The sequence below is a fragment of the Macaca nemestrina genome, chromosome 2 (assembly GCF_043159975.1).
Source record: "Macaca nemestrina isolate mMacNem1 chromosome 2, mMacNem.hap1, whole genome shotgun sequence".
NCBI lineage: Eukaryota > Metazoa > Chordata > Mammalia > Primates > Cercopithecidae > Macaca > Macaca nemestrina.
The window spans coordinates 202087257-202110528 of NC_092126.1; the positions used below are offsets into that span (position 1 = coordinate 202087257).

Sequence of the window (23272 nt, forward strand, 5' to 3'; positions counted from 1 at the left end):
ACTTGTAGGGGAGACACTCTAATCGAAACAGTCAATCATTCATTCAGAAAAGTCCGTAATTAGGTTTTGAGACGACTTTTGTGAATGGGCTGGTGTTCCTGTTTGCTCATAAATCAGAATCATACACACGAAACCGTCAAGTTTATCCCTGGAACACAAAACGTTTTTAGGAACTGTTACAGGAATCTGATTTTAGAAGTTCGAATCTTGATTCAGTTTCAAGATTGTCAACATAAACCAGAAAAAAAATAATAATATCACCACCTTTATTCCCTTTGCTTTCCTCCTCATATCTGCTCTTTTCCCAGGATGCACTTCCACAACACACCTTTCCAGCCCGACGACTGAACTGCACGACCACTGCAGCTCATATCTGCTCTTTTCCCAGGATGCACTTCCACAACACACCTTTCCAGCCCGACGACTGAACTGCACGACCACTGCAGCTCATATCTGCTCTTTTCCCAGGATGCACTTCCACAACACACCTTTCCAGCCCTGGACGACCGAACTGCACGACCACTGCAGCTCATATCTGCTCTTTTCCCAGGATGCACTTCCACAACACACCTTTCCAGCCCTGGACGACCGAACTGCACGACCACTGCAGCTCATATCTGCCCTTTTCCCAGGATGCACTTCCACAACACACCTTTCCAGCCCTGGACGACTGAACTGCACGACAACTGCAGCTCATATCTGCTCTTTTCCCAGGATGCACTTCCACAACACACCTTTCCAGCCCGACGACTGAACTGCACGACCACTGCAGCTCATATCTGCTCTTTTCCCAGGATGCACTTCCACAACACACCTTTCCAGCCCGACGACTGAACTGCACGACCACTGCAGCTCATATCTGCTCTTTTCCCAGGATGCACTTCCACAACACACCTTTCCAGCCCTGGACGACTGAACTGCACGACAACTGCAGCTCATATCTGCTCTTTTCCCAGGATGCACTTCCACAACACACCTTTCCAGCCCTGGACGACCGAACTGCACGACCACTGCAGCTCATATCTGCTCTTTTCCCAGGATGCACTTCCACAACACACCTTTCCAGCCCTGGACGACTGAACTGCACGACCACTGCAGCTCATATCTGCTCTTTTCCCAGGATGCACTTCCACAACACACCTTTCCAGCCCTGGACGACTGAACTGCACGACAACTGCAGCTCATATCTGCTCTTTTCCCAGGATGCACTTCCACAACACACCTTTCCAGCCCGACGACTGAACTGTACGACCACTGCAGCTCATATCTGCTCTTTTCCCAGGATGCACTTCCACAACACACCTTTCCAGCCCTGGACGACTGAACTGCACGACCACTGCAGCTCATATCTGCTCTTTTCCCAGGATGCACTTCCACAACACACCTTTCCAGCCCGACGACTGAACTGCACGACCACTGCAGCTCATATCTGCTCTTTTCCCAGGATGCACTTCCACAACACACCTTTCCAGCCCTGGACGACTGAACTGTACGAGACGTCAGAGCTTTCCTGGAAACTTCCAGCGCATTTCCCTGGACCATCTAGGGCAGAGATCTGGAAAAGTCTACAGAGTAAATATTTTAGGCTTTGTGGGGACTGTGTTCTCTTGTTGTCAACTCTGTCTCTGCTCACCTCCACTGTGGTAGTACAAAAAATGAGTGAGTGTGGCTGTGTTCCAATAAAACCTTATTTATGGACATTGACACCTGACTTTCATCACGTTTCATGGGTCCTACAATATTATTCTTCCTTAAAGTTTGATTCAGTCATTTAAAACTGGAAAAACCATCCTAAGCTCACGGGCCATACCAAAAATGGCAGTGGCCAGACCCGATACGTGGCCGTGGTCTGCCGATCCCTCCTCTAAAGCACAGAATTCCACAGGATCTAACTGGAGCGAGCCCACTGGACACCCCAATCCACTCAGCCTGCCAGGTACCAAGCTGCCGCGAGCCCAGGGAAGAAGGAGGCAGCAAACAGCTGCGGCAACAGGAACAGAATGAGAGAGAGTAGCAACGAAGAAGGGGCTTCAACACCAAGTCAAATCAGAGCCCTCATTCTAGCACATACAGGAATTTTATTCATCAATATTCTGAGAGATGATCAGGCTCATGTATGCTACTAAGGAGACTCCAGTGTAAAGTGAGATGTGCCAAAATTTGAATTCAGTTTCGAGCAATGTAGTATGACTATCACCTTTTATATACAAAGGCTAAAACTTATATCTAAGGAGAGCAAAGCAATGATCTAGATCGAGAACCACAACCCATACCAGTTCCGGGATATGCACTAGCAATTTTAAATGTTGGTTCCCCTTTTTGTGACTTTTTCACACCACACGTTTTTGTTACAACAATCCAACCATTATTTCAGAAACATTACAATACATTTGAGAGCATTACAGCTTTCTGGAAAACAGCCTGGTCTTCTGAATCTGACTTGCATCACTCTTGTTGCATCTACAATAGATTTAAACACTGTGTTTTAGGAGGCTCTGCAGATGGCTGAGTTTATTCATTAGATCTTGATTACTAATGGTTTCACTATGTGTGGAAGACTTTTCAAATATCACTGTCTCCTAACACTAAAGCCCAATACATTAACTATAGATGCCCATATTTTCATTCACACATAGGCCAGTGAATAACTCCTTTCAAGAATGTAACTCTTGGGACAAAGAAAACCCTAAATCATTTGGACAATTTCATATTGTCTTTGGCTTAAGTCTACCCATAGAATCCTAAATTAGCCTCCAATGCAAGTTCCAGTATCCTCTTGCAGGGAATCAACATCAAGAGTCCAAAAAACTTTAATTGGGAGCACAAATTATCCCCTTATTTCTCACAAGTGAGCATGGTTCTATGGGATCCCACAATTACAAATACGCAGCTACCAAAAAAGGGTCCGCACTTTCAGGTAAGTATGCAACTTGCCTTAGAAGTACTCAGTTATGGCTTACATCCACATACCTGCGGCATCACTCAACGTTATACAAGACTATTGCTTAGTTTCCAAGAGACTTTCATTCATTTCTGCATGCATACACTGCCTCTGGCTGCAGCTCAGTGACACAGGTGGGACACCCTGTATACATTTTGTGAACCCTGCCACAGTCCAGGACCTAGACAATTGTGTAGCAAGTATGAAATTCAGGAAACAGATGCATGGTCCTGAGAGCGAGGCCTTCATTAAATTTTGCCCTCAAGGCACCTCACTTGACCAACTTTCAGGGTTGTTCAAGAACAGGATGGGCACTTGTGAGACTGAAGAGTGTGAAGCACATCCCAGGCACTTCACCTGCTTCACTCTAGTCCCAGGACAGCTTTGGCCACACCTTAGACCACACTGCTGTAACTGGCTTTTCTTGAATGCACAGGATACTAGTTCTACCTCTTATATGTGAAACTGTAATTTGCCAATGTTTAAGGGATTTGCAGTGAGAGTTTGCAACTCCACTGCAAGATAACATTTTAACACCCCTGTAAGTAGTGAATGCCTTATTTTTGAATTAATTAACTCAAGTAAGGTGACTTTATGGGTGTTCAGTGACTAAAGGTTATACTATGCATGTACTCATATATATGAATTTTGTCAAATAAAAGATAAACACCCAACTTTGACATTTATAGTAAGCACTAAAAATTTTCTATCATAATTAAGATCAATTTAGGAAGGAAATAATAATTTTCACATTTCAAATTTAAGTAGCTAAATGTATTGAGAATATCACAAAAGATACAGAACATAAGATATAAATAAACCATTAAAATGCACACAAAAACAAGGAATTATGTGGAGACACATATAAAATGTGCTTGCACCTCAAGTGGGCATATTAACTAATATTTTAATTGTATTCTTTTTTGAACATTAGTATATTCAGAAAATTGTAACATTAAATATAGTACATCTAGAGCAGTATCAGCTAATGAGGAAATAATCCTTGAAATTCCACACAGTTGCTAACCACCAATGAGCAAATTTGGTGCTCACGTTTTTTCATCTTGTTTCAACTTCATGTCACAGACATGATTCCCAAAGCCTGTTATTAACAAAGTTTTTCAACGATATAGGCACATATTAAGTGTATTATACATACATTTGCACATGTAAATGCATATTCATGAATAATTTCATATGTGCTCTTGGATGCATAGCTTCGATTTTCTTTATTAAAATGACAAAAAATAATGTTTTGACCCCCAAATAATTTCAATAAGAAAAAAGGAAAAACATGATGGAAATTTAATACAGACAAAGCATAAAGAATCAAGGTGCTGGAGAGAATTATAAATTAAGCCCTTGAAAAACTTATAACCACAACCTGTTTACAGACAAACACTGTTTTGTGAATCACAAATGCTCTAAGGAAATGTTTACATGACGCGAAAATTCAGACAAGGCAGATGACACTAGAAACACTTCACTATTTGTAAAAAACATACCTTTTGTCTCTTATAATTTCATAGGTTAATATTCTTAGATGGAAGAAAAATTAGTTTTTCATAAAACTAAACTATCATCCAAAAACTAATTTTCCCTTTCCATTACAGAATGTTATAACATTCCGAAGCTCTCTAGTCAAATATTCACATAAAGAACCACAACTGATGAACTGGAAGTGTCAGACACTGGCAAATCTTAGCATTCTAAGAGTTAACATTAAAGCAGAATCCCACGGAGAGGGTAAACAGAATAAAGTTCTGGAAGCTGGCGGTAATATTTCATCCAGAGAGTTTATTACACACTTTCATTGCTAAGCATAGCGTGTCCCACAGAACCACGGAAAATTACTGTTGCCTGTTCTTAAAGGCTGGAACTCTTCATCTCCTTCTGGTAATTCTACAGTAAAATAAAGAATATATCTCTTGGCATCTTCATAATACCTTTAATTTTTCATGTTGGATGTCTTCTTTTTATTACTTATCTTTGAAAACTATCAAGAGCCCAGTTATGATCCTTTCTGAGTTATCATCATTTCCAAAGTGGGAGATGATTCTCAGAGTGTGCACTAGAAACCCACCATTAACTCCTGGGTCAGGGGTTGGGAAGGGGAGAGGGAAGAAATGCCTTGCCCCAAGGACACTCACCCAATCAACAGACAGAAAGCAAAACTGTAGCCATTTCCTTAGAAAAAGGACAGTTAGGACTATCACCTTTTCACTTGGCTTAATCATAATTTCAATAAGAGTTATGTACCTATCTCTTGCTTGCAGGTTTGTAATGTATATATTCACACAGAAATATGATCATACAGTAACCTGGTGGTCTTGCAGTTCCAATGAGTGGTATGTGTACAGCATCAACAGTGGGCAGCAGGAGTATGATACAGAAGGTTCAGGCAAAGGGTTTCAAAGTGAGTGTCTAAATCTGTTTGAGATTTGTGTATCGTAACACAATACAACTTACAGTGCAATGTATTGCTACAGTTTGGATGTCCTCTGCAAATCTCCTGTTGAAATCTGATCCCCAGTGTTTTAGGTGGGGCTTAATGGGAGGGGTTTGGATCATGGAGGTGGACCCTTTGTGCATAGATTAATTCCAGGGGACTGTGGGCGTGGGGGGTGCTGTGAGAGTTCTCACGATTAATTCCCGAAAGAACTAGGAGTTAAAAAGGGTCTGACACCTCTCTCTCTCTCTCTCTCTCTCTCTCTCTCTCTCTCTCTCTCTCTCTCACTCTGACTTCCTCTCTGGCCATGTGACCTCTACACTGGCTCCTTCTGCCATAAATGGAAGTAGACTGCGGCCCTCATCAGAAGAAGATGTTGGCATCAAGCTTCTTGTACAGCCTTCAGAACTGTGAGTCAAATCAAGTTTTTGTCTTCATACATTACTCAGTCTCAGGGATACCTTTATAGCAACACAAACGGACTAAGACACTTATAAACCCTGGACATTTATTTTTCACATTTTGAGAGGCTAGCAAATCCAAGATCAATGTGCAGGCAGATTTGGTGTCTAGAGGGGGCCTGCTTTCTGGTTCCTAGATGGCCATCTTCTCACAGAGTCCTCATATGGCGATGGCTCAGAGAATCTCTCTGGGGCCTCCTTTCTGAGGGCACTGATTCCATTCATAAGAGCCTCACTCTTATGACATAATCATTTCCCAAAATCCCACCTCCTAATACCATCAAATTGAGGATTGGGTTTCAACATACGGATTTTGAGTAGACACGAGCATTGTCTACAGTAGAGAGGATGCATCTGACCAGAAATACGCAGACCAGATTAGTCTCATTTTCTAGAAGACTTGATATTTTTTCCAAACTATTTTTTTCTAAAGATCCATGGGTGAATGAGTGAATTTAATATAACACCTACTTCTTTTTACAAACTCAACAGAAAAAAAATCACTTTGGTTGTATTCTCATTTCAGTTGTTATAACAATAGCAGAATATAATCATTTGGACTGATTCCTACAGTATCTGCTATTTTATGTTGAACTGTTCTTTAAAAAGAAATGGAGAAAAAAAATTTTCTGCAATCAAAATAATTTTTCTAGTCCTTACCACAACCTCAGATTTCAGATATTTAAAATTTTGCTGGTCAATACTTTTTTCTCCTCTTCAATGAAATACATCATGTAATATTTTGCCCAGAGCTTCCATTCACATCTCCATTTCATCGGGTTGGTTAGAATAAGTTATGTCATGCATTTTAGTTCACTCTGGGCTATATCATGAGAGCATCCTCTTACCACCACAAAATCGTGAAAGTGATTCACAATTCATGATGCACTTTGTTCCTGGCCATGTGAATGGTTTGCCAAGAAATCTGAAATACCATTCTACACCTAAGTCCTCTGCTGAACTTAACTGGTGGTACACAAAGTGAGTGTTACACAAAGCGATGGATCTTTCTAAGGGAAGACAATTCTTTCAAGTCTAGTTGTAGGAATAGACCAGTGACTTAGACAAGGTATACTATTGCTACTGAAGGGACCAATAACCCACCAGACTGGTTTAAGTATTACTTTAAACTGAAAACATCTGAACTAACTGTAGCAAGAAGAAAAAAAAATTCTTATCTAAATTCAAGCAGAGCCTCACAAAAAATAGCTCTCACTAACTCCCCTCTGAGGGGGTTTCCTGCTGGGGAGAAGACAGACCCTTAACACAAGGATGTACGAATCCCGCTGCCACAAACCCTCCTTCAGTGGAGCTTTCAGCCAAGAAGAAAACTCCATTAGCATCAGGATGAAAACAAACAAACAAACAAACAAACAACAGTAGAACCTTCCATACTTTCCCACTGAACTCTTAGAATCTCTTCTTTTTCTTTTTCTTTCTTTTTTTTTTTTTTTTTTTCCTGAGATGGAGTCTCACTGTCACCCAGCAGGCTGGAGTGCAATGGTGCAATCTCAGCTCACTGCAACCTCCTCCTCCCGGGTTCAAGCAATTCTCCTGCCTCAGCCTCCTGAGTAGCTAGGATTACAGGCATGCACCACCACACCTAGCTAACTTTTGTGTTTTTAGTGGAGATGGGGTTTCACCATGTTGGCCAGGCTGGTCTCCAACTCCTGACATTAACTAGGTATACAGCTTATCCTTGGCTATTCAGCAGGTTTACTGACTTCTGAGTACTCCTGCTTCCCACATGCATATGAATCAAAACTTTTCTCTTGTTAATCTATCTGCTGTCAATTAATTCACATCCTCCTCTCCCATCACACACACCGAAAGCGAGAAAGAGAAAGCTTTCCTCTCACCACCATACTAGAAGTTAAAAGTATTATCTAATTAAATATTCTCAAAAAAAGCATAACAGTTACTTCTTATGTTCAACTATTATTATTCTCTTTTACAAATTAGTCAATTGAGCTTAGAGAAACTATTTGCCCAAGGTTATGTCAGCTGGTATATGAGAACCAGTGTTCTGACCCCAAAATGGTTCTCTTTTCAATATCTACTTCCTTAACCAGAGAACCTCTGCTATGCCTGCTACTGCCTCTCTCTCTTACAGTTGATCAGGGTTTTCCAAGTGTTTCCAAGTCAAGGCACAGAGAGAAAATAGTAATACACTCATACTGCCAAGAAAAATGAAAGAGGCCACTCTTAGCTATGTATGATCGCTGTGGCCAGCCCATCCAAAGCCTCTGCCCTGGTGCCCCAAGGCTAACAAGTGACTCCTTTGTGATGTCATAAACACTGCCCAGGAGGCACCAGACTAGATAATACTAAAAATCATGGAGAATATAGTTCAACAAGTGATGATAGGGAGCAGAGCTGAGAACCACCAGTAGATAAACAAACGTATCAGAAAATAAGATTTATATAGCAGGGAAGAAAAGTGAAGACAATTTAAGATCTACCCAGAATTGAGCAGCACTGGAAGCACTTCAGCAATTAAGCATCATAGAAGATGTCGGCCCCTGCTGGCCTCAGTCGCCTCATGTAACTTGTACTAATATAACTTGTACTAATATAACTTGTACTAATATAACTTGTACTAATAGAAATGATTTTCTTTTTTTTAGTTTGCTGTGGCTCAGAAGAGAAAACCCCAAAATACAATGCTTTGGCATCCCGAGGACTTTGAACTAAAGGAAATTAGAAGGCCTCAGATCTAAGCCTCTCTCTGCCCTTCTCCCAGGCCCCCTGTCTCCTGCTCCCCTTTCTCCCCCATAGTGAGTTCATAGGAAATAAAATTCGTCTTCTCCAAGGCAGGTCATAGAAACTTGAATCGCTCTCTTCCCACAGCAAGTCACAAAACTCAGAAAGGTTACTCCCTCCCTTCCCCCTTCTTCCTTGAAGACCCTCATTCCAGTGGGGCCGTGCCTTAGTTCAGGGAAGAAGAAATATCACACAGACAGACCAAGAAGTCTCTGGACAGGCCTGGCTGGGTTTGCCACACCCTCAGTCTATTATCATGAAATCATATCCTCTTGTGCAGTCACATTTCTATACGGCTGTCCATTCTACACTAGCCCTAGCAGAAAAACAAATAGCTTTCCCTGCATCTTTAGGTCTTCATTTCTGAAGGCTCTATTGTCATGTAAATCTTTGATTCATTTGTTATACCTTTTTCTTATTAACTTGCAACAGAGATAGTACGGCCTGAAATCCTGAAACACTTACTATCCAGCCCCTTATAGAAGCAGTTTGCCAATATCTGATACACACTGAGCTCTCATTTTCTTTTTGCTGCAAGAATATACAGGCCACCAGGAAACGGTTTATAAATGGTGACTTCAACCACAATCTTCTGGCTTTTGAGCAGCTAGATTCATCTTTCAAATGCAAATCTTATTAGTCTTTTAAAACCTTGGTAGATCCTTCCATTGTGTTTTAGCATCAAAATGGAAAGGGCTTGCTGAGTCACGCTTAATCTGGTTACAGACTTCCTTTGCAGAATTTTTAGTAACACTTTCTATGCTCACTGGGTTCAACCTGACACATACTTTCATTTGTTTCTGATGCCTCATCTACACATAAATTCACTTGCTTTCCTCTACCTGTTTGAAATGGTTTCGCTGTGTCCCCACCCAAATCTCACCTTGAATTGTAGCTCCCATAATTCCCACACGTTGTGGGAGGGACCTGGTGGGAGGTAATTGAATCACAGAGGCAGGTTTTTCCTGTGCTGGTCTCCTGATAATGAATAGGTCTCACAAGATCTGATGGGTTTATAAAAGGGAGTTCCTCTCAATGCACCGCCTTGCCTGCCACCATGTAAGATGTGACTTTGCTCCTTATTTGCCTCCCACCATGACTGTGAGGCCTCCCCAGCCGTGTGAACTGGGAGTCAATTAATCTTCTTTCCTTTATAAATTACCCAGTCTTGGGTATGTCTTTATTAGCAGTGTGAGAACAGACTGATACACTGTTCTTTGCCTAATTTAGTCCTACTGGGGCTTTGGTTTTAGTTCTGACAATTATCCTTTGCTTAACCAAAATTCAGTCAGCCTCCTTCTCCTAAGCTCTCCTGTGTACTTCCTTATAAAATCCAGTTTTAGCAAGAATCCTCCTAAGTCAGTTTAGCAAGAATCCTCCACCACAGATATCTGATCACTCTCAATATCTGAGCAGGTTCTTCATCCTCCACCATCCCTCAGATGATATCTCATCACCCTGTTCTGTCTTCAGCAAGATTCTTGTTAGGTTGGTTTAGCCTGAATCTTTCTTACTCCAGATGCTTCCTCTCAGCAATTTTCCACGCACTGAGCCCCACTCTACTTCCTGGCTATAAATTCACACTTGTGCAGTGCATGCTATATCTGGAGTTTTCGTCAACTTATCTCCCCAGTGCAAAATCCCATGTTCGTGGTCCTTATGTCTATTGCAATAGACCTGACTAAAGTCTGCCTCACTGTGCTTTAACAAGTATCACTGACTGATTCTTTTTAACAATTCAAATTTCACTCATTCAGGGAAATCTTGCCTGACTTTCCCTCTCCAACACATTCCCCTATATCTATGAATGTTATCCTTCCCCATTATTGTATTTATTACAGTTCACCACGTATTTCTGAGAATATTTGGTTAATGTTCTTCTCCATTAAGTTATAAATATCATTAAGGCAGGAATTAAATTTGTTCATCCCTTAGGACCTGATATTTTAGGCATTTGGTGAACATTTGTAAAATGAATTAATGAATCAAAGTTAACAAGATCTTAAATTGGGATTTACCCCTCCTTCTCTAATCATTGAAATGTAATTGAGTCAATTACACACATTTTTAGAGATAATCCTACAGTCTGAATGTTCATGTCCCTCCAAAATTCCAGTTGGAAACTTAATCCCCAGTGCTACAGTACTAAGAGGTCAGGGCCAAGGGCGTTTATGTCAGAAGCACTCCACCCTCATAAATGGAATTGCAACCTTATAAAGGAGGCCCAGGGCAGCTTGACCCTCCTTTCCACTACGTGAGGAAATATAGAAGGTGCCAACTTTGAAGCAGAGACCCTCACCGGACACTGAATCTGCTGGCACCTTGATCTTGGAGGTCCCAGCACCCAGACCTGTGAGAAATAGATTGTATCTAAATTACTCAGCCTAAGATCTTTCTTATAGCAGCCTGAACCAACTAAGACAGATAGCTTGATATACAACATTTTTTTAACCAATAAATTTTCCTATGCTTCTTTATAGTAGGATTTCCAGACAAAAATAAAATAAATGTACAAATAAATAACAAAGAAAAAATAGTGAAATTTGGATTTCAGATGAGTAACAAATACTTTTTTTGTATAGGTACTTACTATGTGAAGAATTATGTCTGAAAACAAAACTATTTGCTGTTATCTGAAATTCAAATTTAACTGGAACAAAACTATTTGTTGTTTATCTAAACACCAAATTTAACTGGGCAAACTGCATTTAATCTGGCAACCTTATTTTAAAAAGTTACTTTATGAAAAGTACATTTAATTTGCTAATTTAAATACTAACTGGGCATGAGCATAAACACTGGTAAAATTACCAGTAGATATGCCTGATAGAAATGAAGGGATATGGAATTTTAAACTAATAATTTTTGTCTATGCAATTTAAAAAGTCATAATCTTAATAAGAAAATCACCAAATTAAGAAAAATCATTCACTACCAACAAGAAACTAATGTAGCCGGAAAAAAAAAAAAAAAATGTAAACAAAACCTTTGGATGCTTCCCCAAACTACAGACTGTGATCAGATGAAAGTGCTAAGAATTAAGTTGCGAAAACATGGAAGTGGGGCCCAGACACAGCAGTTGGCTTAAAAAGTCAGAGAGGAAAGGAATCTTGAAACTTCGTACGCATAAAAACTACTTTGCTTCTTAAAATATGTTTAGTTTGAAATTAAAGCTAATTGCAAATCGCATGTTACAGTTTTGTTTGTAACTGGAAAAAAAAATTAGTCTTAGCATTTTCAGTGCTTGTATAAGGCTTGTACTAAAACCAACAAAAGGAAATTTCTTGATAAAACACAGATAGTTGTCATTATCTGTATAAGCCCAAGGTGACAGTTATAGCATTTTATGATACTAGATACTGACAAAGTTCATCGACTTTAATTACCTATATGTATTTATTTTTACCTACTCCCACCTTTCCTCTCCACCCTCCATCTCAAACAAAAATTCAAAATTTGTAATCACTGAATTTGTTATTTATACAAAGTAAGTTTCTTAGGGGTAGAATGAATCCTTCCTGGGCTTCTAAATTTGGCAGGGTTTCATTACATTCTAACAGTTGCAACTTAGTGCATTTGCAAATAGAATATTTAAGCACTCCCCCGCCCTGACACTCTGCTTCCTGCATGTGGTGACTAATAGAGTCGGGCAGGCCCTTGGATACTAGAGTATTATTTTAAGTGCTCAATAAACTTAGGGGATTTCATCGCTAGTAATGCTGAAACACAGCGGAGATTTAGTGCTTCAGTTTCTATGCTTGGCATCTATGCAGCTTACTATTTCTTTGATTAAAGTGCTGAGGTTGGGCACAGCGGCTCATGCCTGAAATCCTGGCACTTTGGAAGGCTGGATCACTTTGGTAGATCACTTGAGCCCAGGAGTTAAACATCAGCCTGAGCAAGAGAGTAAGACCCAGTCTCTACGGAAAATAAACAATACAAACATTAGGTGAGTGTGGTGGCATGTGCCTGTAGTCCCAGCTACTTGGGAGGCTGGGGTGAGAGGATCACTTGAGCCCAGGAGTTTGAGACTGCACTGAGCTGTTATCAAGCCACTGCACTCCAACCTGGGTGAAAGGGCGAGACCTCGTTTCAAACAAACAAACCAGAGGGTTGAATAAAAAAGGTGGCATTTCAGATGTTTTCTTGTACTTAGTGGTCTATAGATGCCCTCTCCACACTATCTGCGTTGGTGGATGACCCAACCCACAACACACTCAAACTCCAGGTAATGCTGTTCTTCAGCAAGCCTTCATTTTTGAAGGCTCACTAGACAATGATAATTGCAAATACTCTGGAAAGGCACATATTGAAATCTTCAAATCAGCACAGGTAAATGTTTTTTCAAAACAGATGCTTTCTGCCTAAAAGGACAGACACACACATTTATCTGTTATCTGCATTTTCGTTTTATGCTATATGGTTCTGAAATCATCTCTCTCTTTTGAATCTTACTTGATCACACTCCAGCCACAGTCTATAATGGTTCCCAGCCCTCTAAGCCGACACAGAGATGCATTTTCCATTACTGCTCACATCCCTGCCTGCCTAGGCAGATTTTCCCAGGTGCTTCGGCTTTTGCAGTTCAGTGAACGTGTCCCTGAGAAACGAATACAATCCAGTTGTTTTCTTGTTCCTTTTGCATCTTTGTCAAAGAACATTTGATTCCTATTTAGATACTCATGCACTGCTTTCTATTCAAGTCGGGACAGGAAGTCAGGGTGAGAAACAGCGCTAATCATTTCACATGAAACAATTTTGTTTCCATTAAGGCTTTCAGTCAGAAAAGAAAACAAAGGAAAACCAAACAGAACAACTAAATGAAAAAGAACACAAAGCACACTCAGCAACAGACTGTCCTACAATAATCGTGCTCATCTTGCAGGCCTGCTCTAACAATTCACCTGACCAAAAGGTCATTTATTCAACGACTTCTTCGACTTGAATACTATATGCTCTTCTCAGTAAGGAATTGGAGGAAAGGTCACACAGTTTTCTTCTGCTGGTTTCTTTACTGGGGTGATATTTAAAAATCTCTTTCTAAAGACATCATTATCTAGATATAAAATCTCAGTACATAATAAAACTGGCTAAACACTTAAATGATATACTATTTAGAAATAAAACATTGCGTGTGTAGATACACGTGGATATATACACATATTTATACATTTAACATATTTCAACTTATTTTAAATGCTCAATATCTACCAAGTTCAAGAATGAAACATAAAACTTATGATTGCCTTATTGTGTTTTCCAGTTGTTATGGGTTGAATTGTGTCCCACAGAAAGATACGCTGAAGTCCTCATTCTCAGTAGCTCAGAATTTGACCTTAGTTGGAAGTGAGTTTGTTGCAGATAAAATTTGTTATGATGATGTCACATGGGAGTAAGGTGCACTCAATCTAATCTAAACAGTGTTGTTACACAAAGACAATGGGAAGAAACAAAGAATGAGAGAACAGAGGAAGGAACTGGAGTTCTAACCCCGGCCAGTTGAGGGACAAGAATTGACAGCCACCACCAGAAGCTAGGAAAAGGCATGGAAAGAATCTACCCAGAGTCTCCGAGAGAACATGGCCCTGCTGACATTTTGATTTCAAATTTCTAGACTCCAGAATTGCCAGAATTATTCTGACAATTTATGACAGTTTACAACAAAAACTCAGTGTTGGTTGTAACCAAATACCCAGTTTGTAGTATTTGTACAACAGCCCTTGCAAACAAATACACCTGTGTACCCTTTAGCATTTCCAACGAGCAACACAGTTTAAACAGGATCTTCCTGAGAAGATAGTGTTTCTTTCTTATGCTTGAACTACCAGTTCAAAAGTGAAAAGACAAGCATTTTACACCAACCCTTACGGATCTTTCAAGGTTTAATTCTCTGGTTATTTTATTTTCGTAGGGAAAGGTAGTTTTTAGCCCAGACCTCTTTTCTTCTATTCCTTAAACTTTACTTTCCATTTCCCTACTTTATTTCCTAATAACCCATCTGATTTAAGGCTAGCACCAGTCTCCTCCACATTTCCTTTCTCAACAGAAAAATGCTATTTATTACAGAACATGGAAGTTTGGAGTCACAAGCTTTGAAGGGAGTCAGAAGGCTTTGGCTAAAATCTTGGTTCTGTCACTTGACTGCTGGGTGACCCTGAATAAGATTCTAAACCAATCTATGTCCACGTTCTACATCTGTGATGCAGGCTGTCTTAGCCTGTTTTGTGTTGCTATAATAGAATACCCGAGACTAGGTAATGTATAAAAATCAGAAATTTACGTCTTACAGTTCTGGCAGCTGGAAAGTCCAGGACTGAAGGGCGGCATCCGTTGTGGACCTTCTTGCTGCATCGTAACATGGTGGAAGGCATGCCAGGGAGAGTACTCACGACAGAGGGAGAGAGGGAAAGGGGCCAACTGAACTCATCCTTTGACCAGGAACTTAACTCCCCTGAGGTAAGGAAGCCAAGGAACCCACGCCTGCAATAACAGTATTAATCCATTCAGAGGGCAGAGCTTCTTGGTAGGGAAATGAAAAGCATCTCATAAAGGTCCTCCCTGTCAACACTGTTGCACTGGAGATTAAGTTTCCATCACGTGAACTTTGGGTGACTCAAACCCTGGCCCCCTCTAAGGGCTGTTGTGAGGATTACATGATAAAGTACAGGTAAGGCTTTTGCAAAGTGTCTGGTACACAGTAACTTCTCAATAGATGCACGTTACTGTTCGTATTATAGTAAGTCAAGAAAGGTCACAATGGTAGCACCCTGCTCCAAACTAAACACTTCTTCCTTCCCCTATTTTAGGCAATATTTAATATATTCCCTCATGTGACCCCATAATGTCTTCTTTAGTCATCATCTAAGCAAAATATTCTCTGTATTTTTAAGAACAAAAACTTCAAACCATCAGGAAATAGAAAGTAATATGTCCACATATTTCAATCATCCAGATTCACCAAACTTTAAATATCATGTCATACATACTTTATATTTTTTAATAGTCAAAAATTATAGAAACGAAGCCCAACTTTGCCATTTCCCCCTGAATTAACCACTTTCCTGAGACTGTATGGTTTCATTCCTTGCATATTTTTAACTAATGGGTATTTCCCCAAAACAATATATAAATTGTGTTTTCATTTCAAAAGGTCTCGTATCATGTAAAACTTATGTTAAATAAATGTGCAAGTTTTTCTATTAATCTGTCTTTTGTTATAGCGGCCTCAGTCATGAACCCAGGGATGGGTAAGAAAAATTTATTTCTTTTCCTCTACATACCCAACCCAATTCTAAGATCCTCTGTGAATATGAACTGCTACTAACCTGTTGGCCATTTGACGTGCATACAGTTGTTTTTCTTTGAATTTAGTCTCTCTCACTCTCTCTTTCTGTCTCTCCTTCCCCTTCTTTCTCTCTCTTCCATTCTCCCTGTCTCTCTCTCTCATGCACACATAGTCACAAAAGTGGTCTTATTTAGCTATCAGTAGAATCATGCTAAACAAATTGTTTTGTAACTTTTTCATTTAACATAGAACTTTCCGTGATCTAGCGCATTCTTTTAACTGAGATCTAGCTCATTCTTTTAATACAGATCTAGCTCATTCTTCTTAATGGTTGCAGAATGTTTTATTATGCCAATGCACCAACATTTACATATTTATTTCCCTATAGATGCAAAACAATCTATGCCCACATACATAAGTATTACCATAGAATAGATTCCCAGATGTGGAATTGCTGAATCAAAATGTAATGAGAATAAGCATCTTTTTATATGTATATTGGACATCTATATTTCTTCAGTTAATTGTCTTCTTCACTTTGCCCACTTCTCTTTTGGATTATCTGTCTCAGAGATTGCTAGCTGCTCATTAAATAGCGTGTATATCAATACTGGGTTATATATGCTATTAATGTTTCTCCCTGGCTGACACTAGTTTTACAGTTTTGATTATGGTGTCCTTCACCTTATGCAAATTTAACTTGTTCATATTGTGAATTTTCCCCCACATTTTGTTATGTTTTGTTTTGCTGAAGAAGTTTTTCTTCAATCTAAAATTATATTATACTTTCCTATGAATTCTTTCAGTACTTTCATTGTTTTTTAATATTTAATGTTTTGAAATTATTTTTTTCCCCAGTAGAAAATTTTCTTTGCTACTCATATCTGCATCAGCAGCACTCACGATAGATGACCCTTCACCATATTTCCCAAATCCCCATCTCAGCACCTTCCTGCTGTGACCCATCCTCTCCCTTAATCTCACCTGCTACAATCACCTCTTAACCCCAATCCCACAGTTACCACAGCAAAGGAGTTATTTCTATACAACACAAAGCAGTTTGTATCATTCCCCCACTCAAAACTTTTGGTGTACACACACTAGCATGAATGAACAGCAAATGCATTTTGCTAAGTGCAAGAAGCCAGACTCAGAGGGCTACAGACTCTATGATTTAATTTGTCAGATATTCTGGAAAAGGCAAAACTACACAACAGAAAGCAGAGCCATAGGCCTAGGGTACGGGGATGGGAGGAAGGGTGATCACAAAGGTATGTGATAGAACTCTTTGGAGTGAGAGAAATGTTCTGGTTTTGGTTGTAGAGATGCTTACCTGGCTCCATGTGCTTATCAAAACCCACAGAACGATACACTAAACACGGGAAATTTTACGGTATGTCAATTCTACTTCAATAAACTTAACAAAGAAACCTTCGGTATTTCTAGCGTGTTTGAAGTGGGATGTAACATCTTATTATAGTTTGTAGGCCTCTGCCTGACATCTGGCCTGCCTACTTCTCAGCTTTATCTCCCAAACCTTTCCGTTTCACTCATTCTGTCCCAGCCCTGGTTGACTTTTTGCTCTTCCCAAACCATGCCAAGCTTCTTCCCTTCTCAGGGCATTTGGACTTGCTCTTTTCTATGCCAGAAATGCCATCTTTTAATTATACAGGTTATAATTCAAAAACATACCTATGCTCGGGTGTTGTTTTCAGTGATTCTGATTCAGATAACACCTTAATTCTACTAAACTTCCACACTGAGAGACTTCATGAAGATACGGACATTTCAATTGACAATCTTTCCCCGAATTCTTCACCTAAGACTAGGCCTTTGGCTTCCCAGAGGTGCCAGGTCTCACTCACATTTTAAAGGCAATTTGGTTCTTTATACTCTTTTTCCAGACTTTAGATGCAAATTCACTCCACAAAATATAATTAAGTCAACAAGCGCATCGAGGCAAAGAAAAATTAACAAAGGAACAATAAAATGAAACCTGCGATGAGACCAGGAGAAAACATTCCGCAATATTCTGTACTAAGGGCAGAGATGTGCCCTAGCTTGCTCTGTATTTAGACTCCAGTGTAAACTGGAAAAGAAAAAAAAAATTGTGATTCTCAGTGTCCATGAGACCAACAACTCCTTGCTCAGGAAACAGAAGAGTATTCCTGGCATTGTCCTTTGATCTATTTCTTCTGGGGTCTCAAAAGGTGCCCAAAGGGCAATGCAGAGAACAACATCCTCAAACAACATCTTACAGTAAATAAAGTGATGAGTTTCTCAGACCTGTTTTTTTCTAATGATCCTCAATGTGGCCCAAGGGCATAATTTCAAAGTACAATTAGTAAAAACAATTCAGGGTATGGAGTTGCAGGAGCAGTGGTGGGAAGAGGCGGTGATTAATGTAATTCATTTACACATTTTCTATTCTTAGAGTTTAGCCCAAGAAGAGATTTCAGAATATCTACATCAAAATTTTCCATTGTATGTTCTGAGCAGTATTAATAATTACTAATTAAAAAACAAAAAAAAAGGTTCCCAGCCAGGTGCTGTGGCTCACACCGATAATCCCAGCACTTTGGGAGGCCAAGGAGGGCAGATCACTTGAGGTCAGGAGTTTGAGACCAGCCTGGTCAACATGGTGAAACCCCATCTCTCCTAAAAGTACAAAAATTAGCCAGGCATGGTGGTGCATGCCTGTAGTCCCACCTACTAGGGAGGCTGAGGCAGGAGAATTGCCTGAACCTGGGAGGCGGAGGTTGCAGTGAGCCAAGATCGTGCCACTGTACTCCAACCTGGGTGACAGAGCGAGACTCCATCTCAAAAAAAAAAAAAAAAGGTTCCCTAGGTATGGAAGAACTATTTTGCTATTTTGAGGCATGCTGAATAATTAGATACCAAGTACGTTTATCCTTTGAACATTTTTGTTTCAGAACTCCCTATCTTGATTCAAACAAAAAAAGACAGATTTGACCAAAGCTCTTCTTGGTCCTCGATCATGTCAAGAAATACAGTGTCTTCCAAGGATGTTTTACCTAAAACAAGGGACTGTGCTAGAATTCACCTTGTTACAAGTGACAGTAATTGCTCAAATCTTTTACACTACTGACAGCACCCCAAATGTTTGGGTGGCCCACATCGCAGAAATGTATCATCTGCTCAATGTACAGCTTCGAAAATGTCTTAGAGGAGAGACTACAAAGTTACAATATTCATTGGAGCACCAGGTTCATAAAGGGGGGTTGTAAAAGTAACATTTTTAAAAATAAATATTAACACTGATTATAACCTATGAAAAAGTGTAAGCCAGTAAGAATTTATTCCTTCATCATAGAATTTAAAAGAACATTCTGAAAATACTTCTGTGGATAAGTTGTAAGCACTGAGATTCAATCAAACACAGGTAGCACATGACCAACAAGATTAATAAGTCTATTGCGACAAACTACTTTATTTAAAAGGATTATGTGATGGACATGTGAAATGACCTGTTTAAATCAAGAAAAACTCGCCATCTGCATTTTCCTGAACTCTCTCTCTAGCCATCTTGTCCCAAAGAGAAGAAACTTCCCACATCCAGGGTCTACGGTGAATTAACAGAAGATCAAGTCAATAGGACGACTTCATGCCCACTGGTGAATTTTCAGTTGATGACTTTGATGTTGCTAAGGTTGAACCCTCCAAAAATTAAGGTGAAGGCAAAAAACTAAGATGAGGACAATAATATGACCATTTTTTAAAAAGCAAAAGTTTTGAACTTTTTTGAGACTATTCATTCTGTGTTATAGTTTTCTTCTATTGGGGAAAAAAAAAATCACGTTCTAATTTCTTCATGGTTTACCAAATGAACAAGAAAAGCACTTCATGGCCTTGCAATTTCTCCTGTCAGGATGTCATTGACTTTAGACTATGGGAAACAAATATATCTCTGTTTCATGTAAAAACTCATGTCTCTCTCTGGGCTGATGTTGCTGTGTATAGACACACGATGTCAGACCACCCACATGAGAATATCTTTGACGAAATAGAATGATGCACGAATTGTAAAGAAGCCCTTGTCATTACTCCTGGAGTCAAGAGGTTTGACAACACTTCTATAGTCACTCCTGTCTACATGTTCAAATCCTAGGCCTTTTTTGATTTTTTTTTTTTTCAGGAAAAAAAAAGAGAGAGCATAAATCATTCATTACGCATTTCTGAAGTGCCTTGCACCGAGTTTAAAATAAGCTCCTCTAGAACGCTAGAGAAAAATGCTGATACCTGTGACTCTTATTGTTGGAGACCCAGGATTATACTGTCGTGCTCTCTCCACTTAGAACGTTAATATAACAAGTCCTTCCTGATTCACTCTCAACAACTTTAGGCTGATTAGAGAATGTGGTTAATTATGACAGTGATCCTCCATTCTACTTGTTGATAAATGAGACCTTCCTGATTTCTAAGGAGGGACCTCCTCGTATTTCAACACAGATGACTCGGCCACTTTGTCAAGGGGAAATATAGCTGGTGACTGTAGTGAGGCACCTCGTGATTCTCAACCAAGGAACTCTTTATCTCAATTTTCTCCTTCATTTTTGCCAATCCCAGTTCCTGGGCTTGGAGCTACACTTTCTCATTCTCATGATCAATCTCTTCACCTGCCATCATAATTTCTTTCCTGCCCAACATAAAAGTCATGCCACTCATTGCCTATCCACCTTCAATGGCTCATTTTTCATTTCTGTGGTAACTGAGTGATATCTTGATGTTAAAGAGGAATTTTTAACTCTCAGACTTAAATTCAGGTGTTCTTATGCCATCACAATGCCAGTATGTTTTGATATGTTTATGTTGCTCTTTTTTGTTCCCTAAAATTAATTATTTATTCGAGATCTGACTAGAGTACAACAGAATTTTGAAGTTGTCACAATAAACCTCCCTAAGATTTATCTTCCAAGGTGAAATAATTTAAAAAGATAAGTCAGGAGTAAAACAAACAAATAAGAAGGAAGGAAGCTTTCTTGCTAGAAATAAAATATTTTCCCTGAGTGCTTTGTTAACTATCAGTCAACACTTTAAAAGGGAGAAACCACCAAAGCATAACATATATAAATGCATACATATAAACATTAAAAACCATTTGTGACCAACTGTGCTTGATAAATCAGAAAGCTACCAAGTGTGTGTTTGACTCGCTCGCTGGCTGACTTAGAAACCTAATTTGCTTGTGTTGAGAGACACAAAAAGACTGAGACTGCCCTTCTGGGCCTCTCTTGTGTCCAGTTCCGTGTAGCTGTTCCTCTGGGCTCCCACTTGCAAGTGACCTTAACCACAAGTGCCCTTCCCATTGCCTCTTGATACAAATCTAACTTGCCAAAACAATGGCGGCTTATCTGCAAGAGCAATTCCTTCCTTCTATGGAAACCCAGAATTATCCTTGACCCACTATTCCCAAAATGCTGAATTTCACCTGACACTTTCTGTTAAGACTCTATTTAAAAAAAAAAAAAAAAAGTCTGTCTTTCTTTCCTAATTTAGGAGACTCCTTCAGAGCCTGCTCTTGTGCGGCACTTCGAGTACAGAATGATGCTAGGAAGTTCTGGTGTGGTTGATTTTGTTTCACACTGAAATGTTAAGAACATCTCCATATTCAGTGGAAGTGAGGGAGGTGCAGAAGAGACTCACATTCAATAACCAAGTAAGAGAGATCGATACATAAAATCACAATTCAGTGTATATTTACTTAAAGACAGAGTCCCACTTTGTTACCCAAGCTGGAGTGCAGGGACACTATCACAGCTCACTGCAGCCTCAACCTCCTGGGCTCAAGCAATCCTCCTACCTCAGCCTCCCAAAATTACCTGGGTTAATTGCTATGTTGCCCAGGCTGGTCTTGAACTCCTGGGCTCAAGCAATTCTCCTGGCTCAGTCTCCCAAAGTGCTGAGATTACACACGTGAGACACCGCACACATATATACACGTGTGTGTGTATATACGTATATATATGTATATAAAAAATATATACACACATATATATATATTTTTTTAATGTACAATGTCAGGGACCAGAATACAGGTGTCAGTGAAATCAGGATGTCTCCTCTTCCAAAAGTAAGCCTTACAAAAGCCAGATTGCAATCAGAAGATCAACCAATTTTCAATAAGAAATAACTAACATCGTGACCAGACTGCTGGAAGTACATATTACAAGGGATTTTTCTTCTGTAAGAAGGCAGAGCTGCATGGAAAATTATTAATCATAAAGCTGTTTTGTGATCATGATTGCAATATAAAGTGGGGTGACAAAGAAAGGCCTCTCTGAAAAGAAGTGAGTTGGTCAGATGAATCAAATGTTTACTGTCATTAGCTACCAGAGTCTGATGTATCCATGAACCCAAGAAGTTCTGGGATTCTCACAGTTCACTGGCTTAGACTCCAGCCCCTCAGATTCATTTGCCCAACTTCGCTTCGGAGGATCCTTTTGAAGTGCCTCTATGTCTGCTTTTTCTTTATTAAAATGTTCTTTCTTTAGAAATGTTAAACCATTTAATCAGTAATGGTCCCTTTGGTTTAAAAGCAATTCTAGCTCTTTAAGGTAAGTGATTCATTACATGTCGATTTCATAGTGTAACTCTCAGAAGGCAATCTTATTTCTTTATTTCCAGGTTCTTGAGGGATGCTGTACTGTAGCTCCCAAGGACAGACAACACTATATTTTTAGCACCTATTGTAGTGGGATGGAAACCAGGTTAGGAGTCAAGAGAATTGAGTTTTGGTTTAATCTTTGATACTTAAGTAGTTTTGTGACCTTGGGCAAGATATATAATTGCCTTCATTTGGAAAATAAATAAAATAATACCTGTACTATCTACCTCAAAGTTTTATAGCCAGCACCAAAACATACCATTTATCAATGTACTTTCATGCTTTATTCCTTTTTTCTCAGCATTAAGTATTTATTGACCACCTATTATATTTGAGGTTCTCATCTAGCATTGACAGTGAGAAAAATGCAGACAAAAATACCTTCTCACACAGAATTTAGAGGCTAGGCTGATGTTAGGTAAGTGAGTAGAAGCAGCAAGGCAGGAAAGGGAAATACAAAACCTCAGGTGTGGACGAGGGATTGCAATGTAAAGAGGGGTGAAAAGAAAGGCCTCTCCGAGGAGAAGCTTCTTGGGAGAGGAAGTGAAGAAAGTGAGGGAGCTGGACAAATGAATATCTGTTGGAAAGATAATGAAGCAGAGTCAACAGGTGGTGCATCTGCAAGAAAAAGCAAGGAAGATAATGAGGACTCACCCTGGGGAGAGACTAATAGGAGAGAGGTCAGAGATGTGGTGGGCACTGGTATCTGAAGGCAAGGGCCGGATCAGGGAGACTTGTTAGGACGGGT

The 23272-nt window shown here is 39.7% G+C and overlaps 1 protein-coding gene and 1 long non-coding RNA gene across 26 annotated transcripts in view; one reads left to right on the forward strand and one right to left on the reverse strand.

Annotated features, from left to right (window-relative positions):
• LOC139361138 (uncharacterized) overlaps positions 1 to 442 on the forward strand; it is a 31573-nt gene extending 31131 nt beyond the window's left edge. The window contains exon 3 of the long non-coding RNA XR_011618676.1: positions 309 to 442. This is a non-coding gene — a long non-coding RNA (uncharacterized lncRNA). The remainder of the gene's footprint in view (positions 1 to 308) is intronic.
• Positions 1 to 23272, reverse strand: part of LOC105485558 (roundabout guidance receptor 2) — a 1382758-nt gene that overhangs the window by 282271 nt on the left and 1077215 nt on the right. The window lies entirely within an intron of this gene.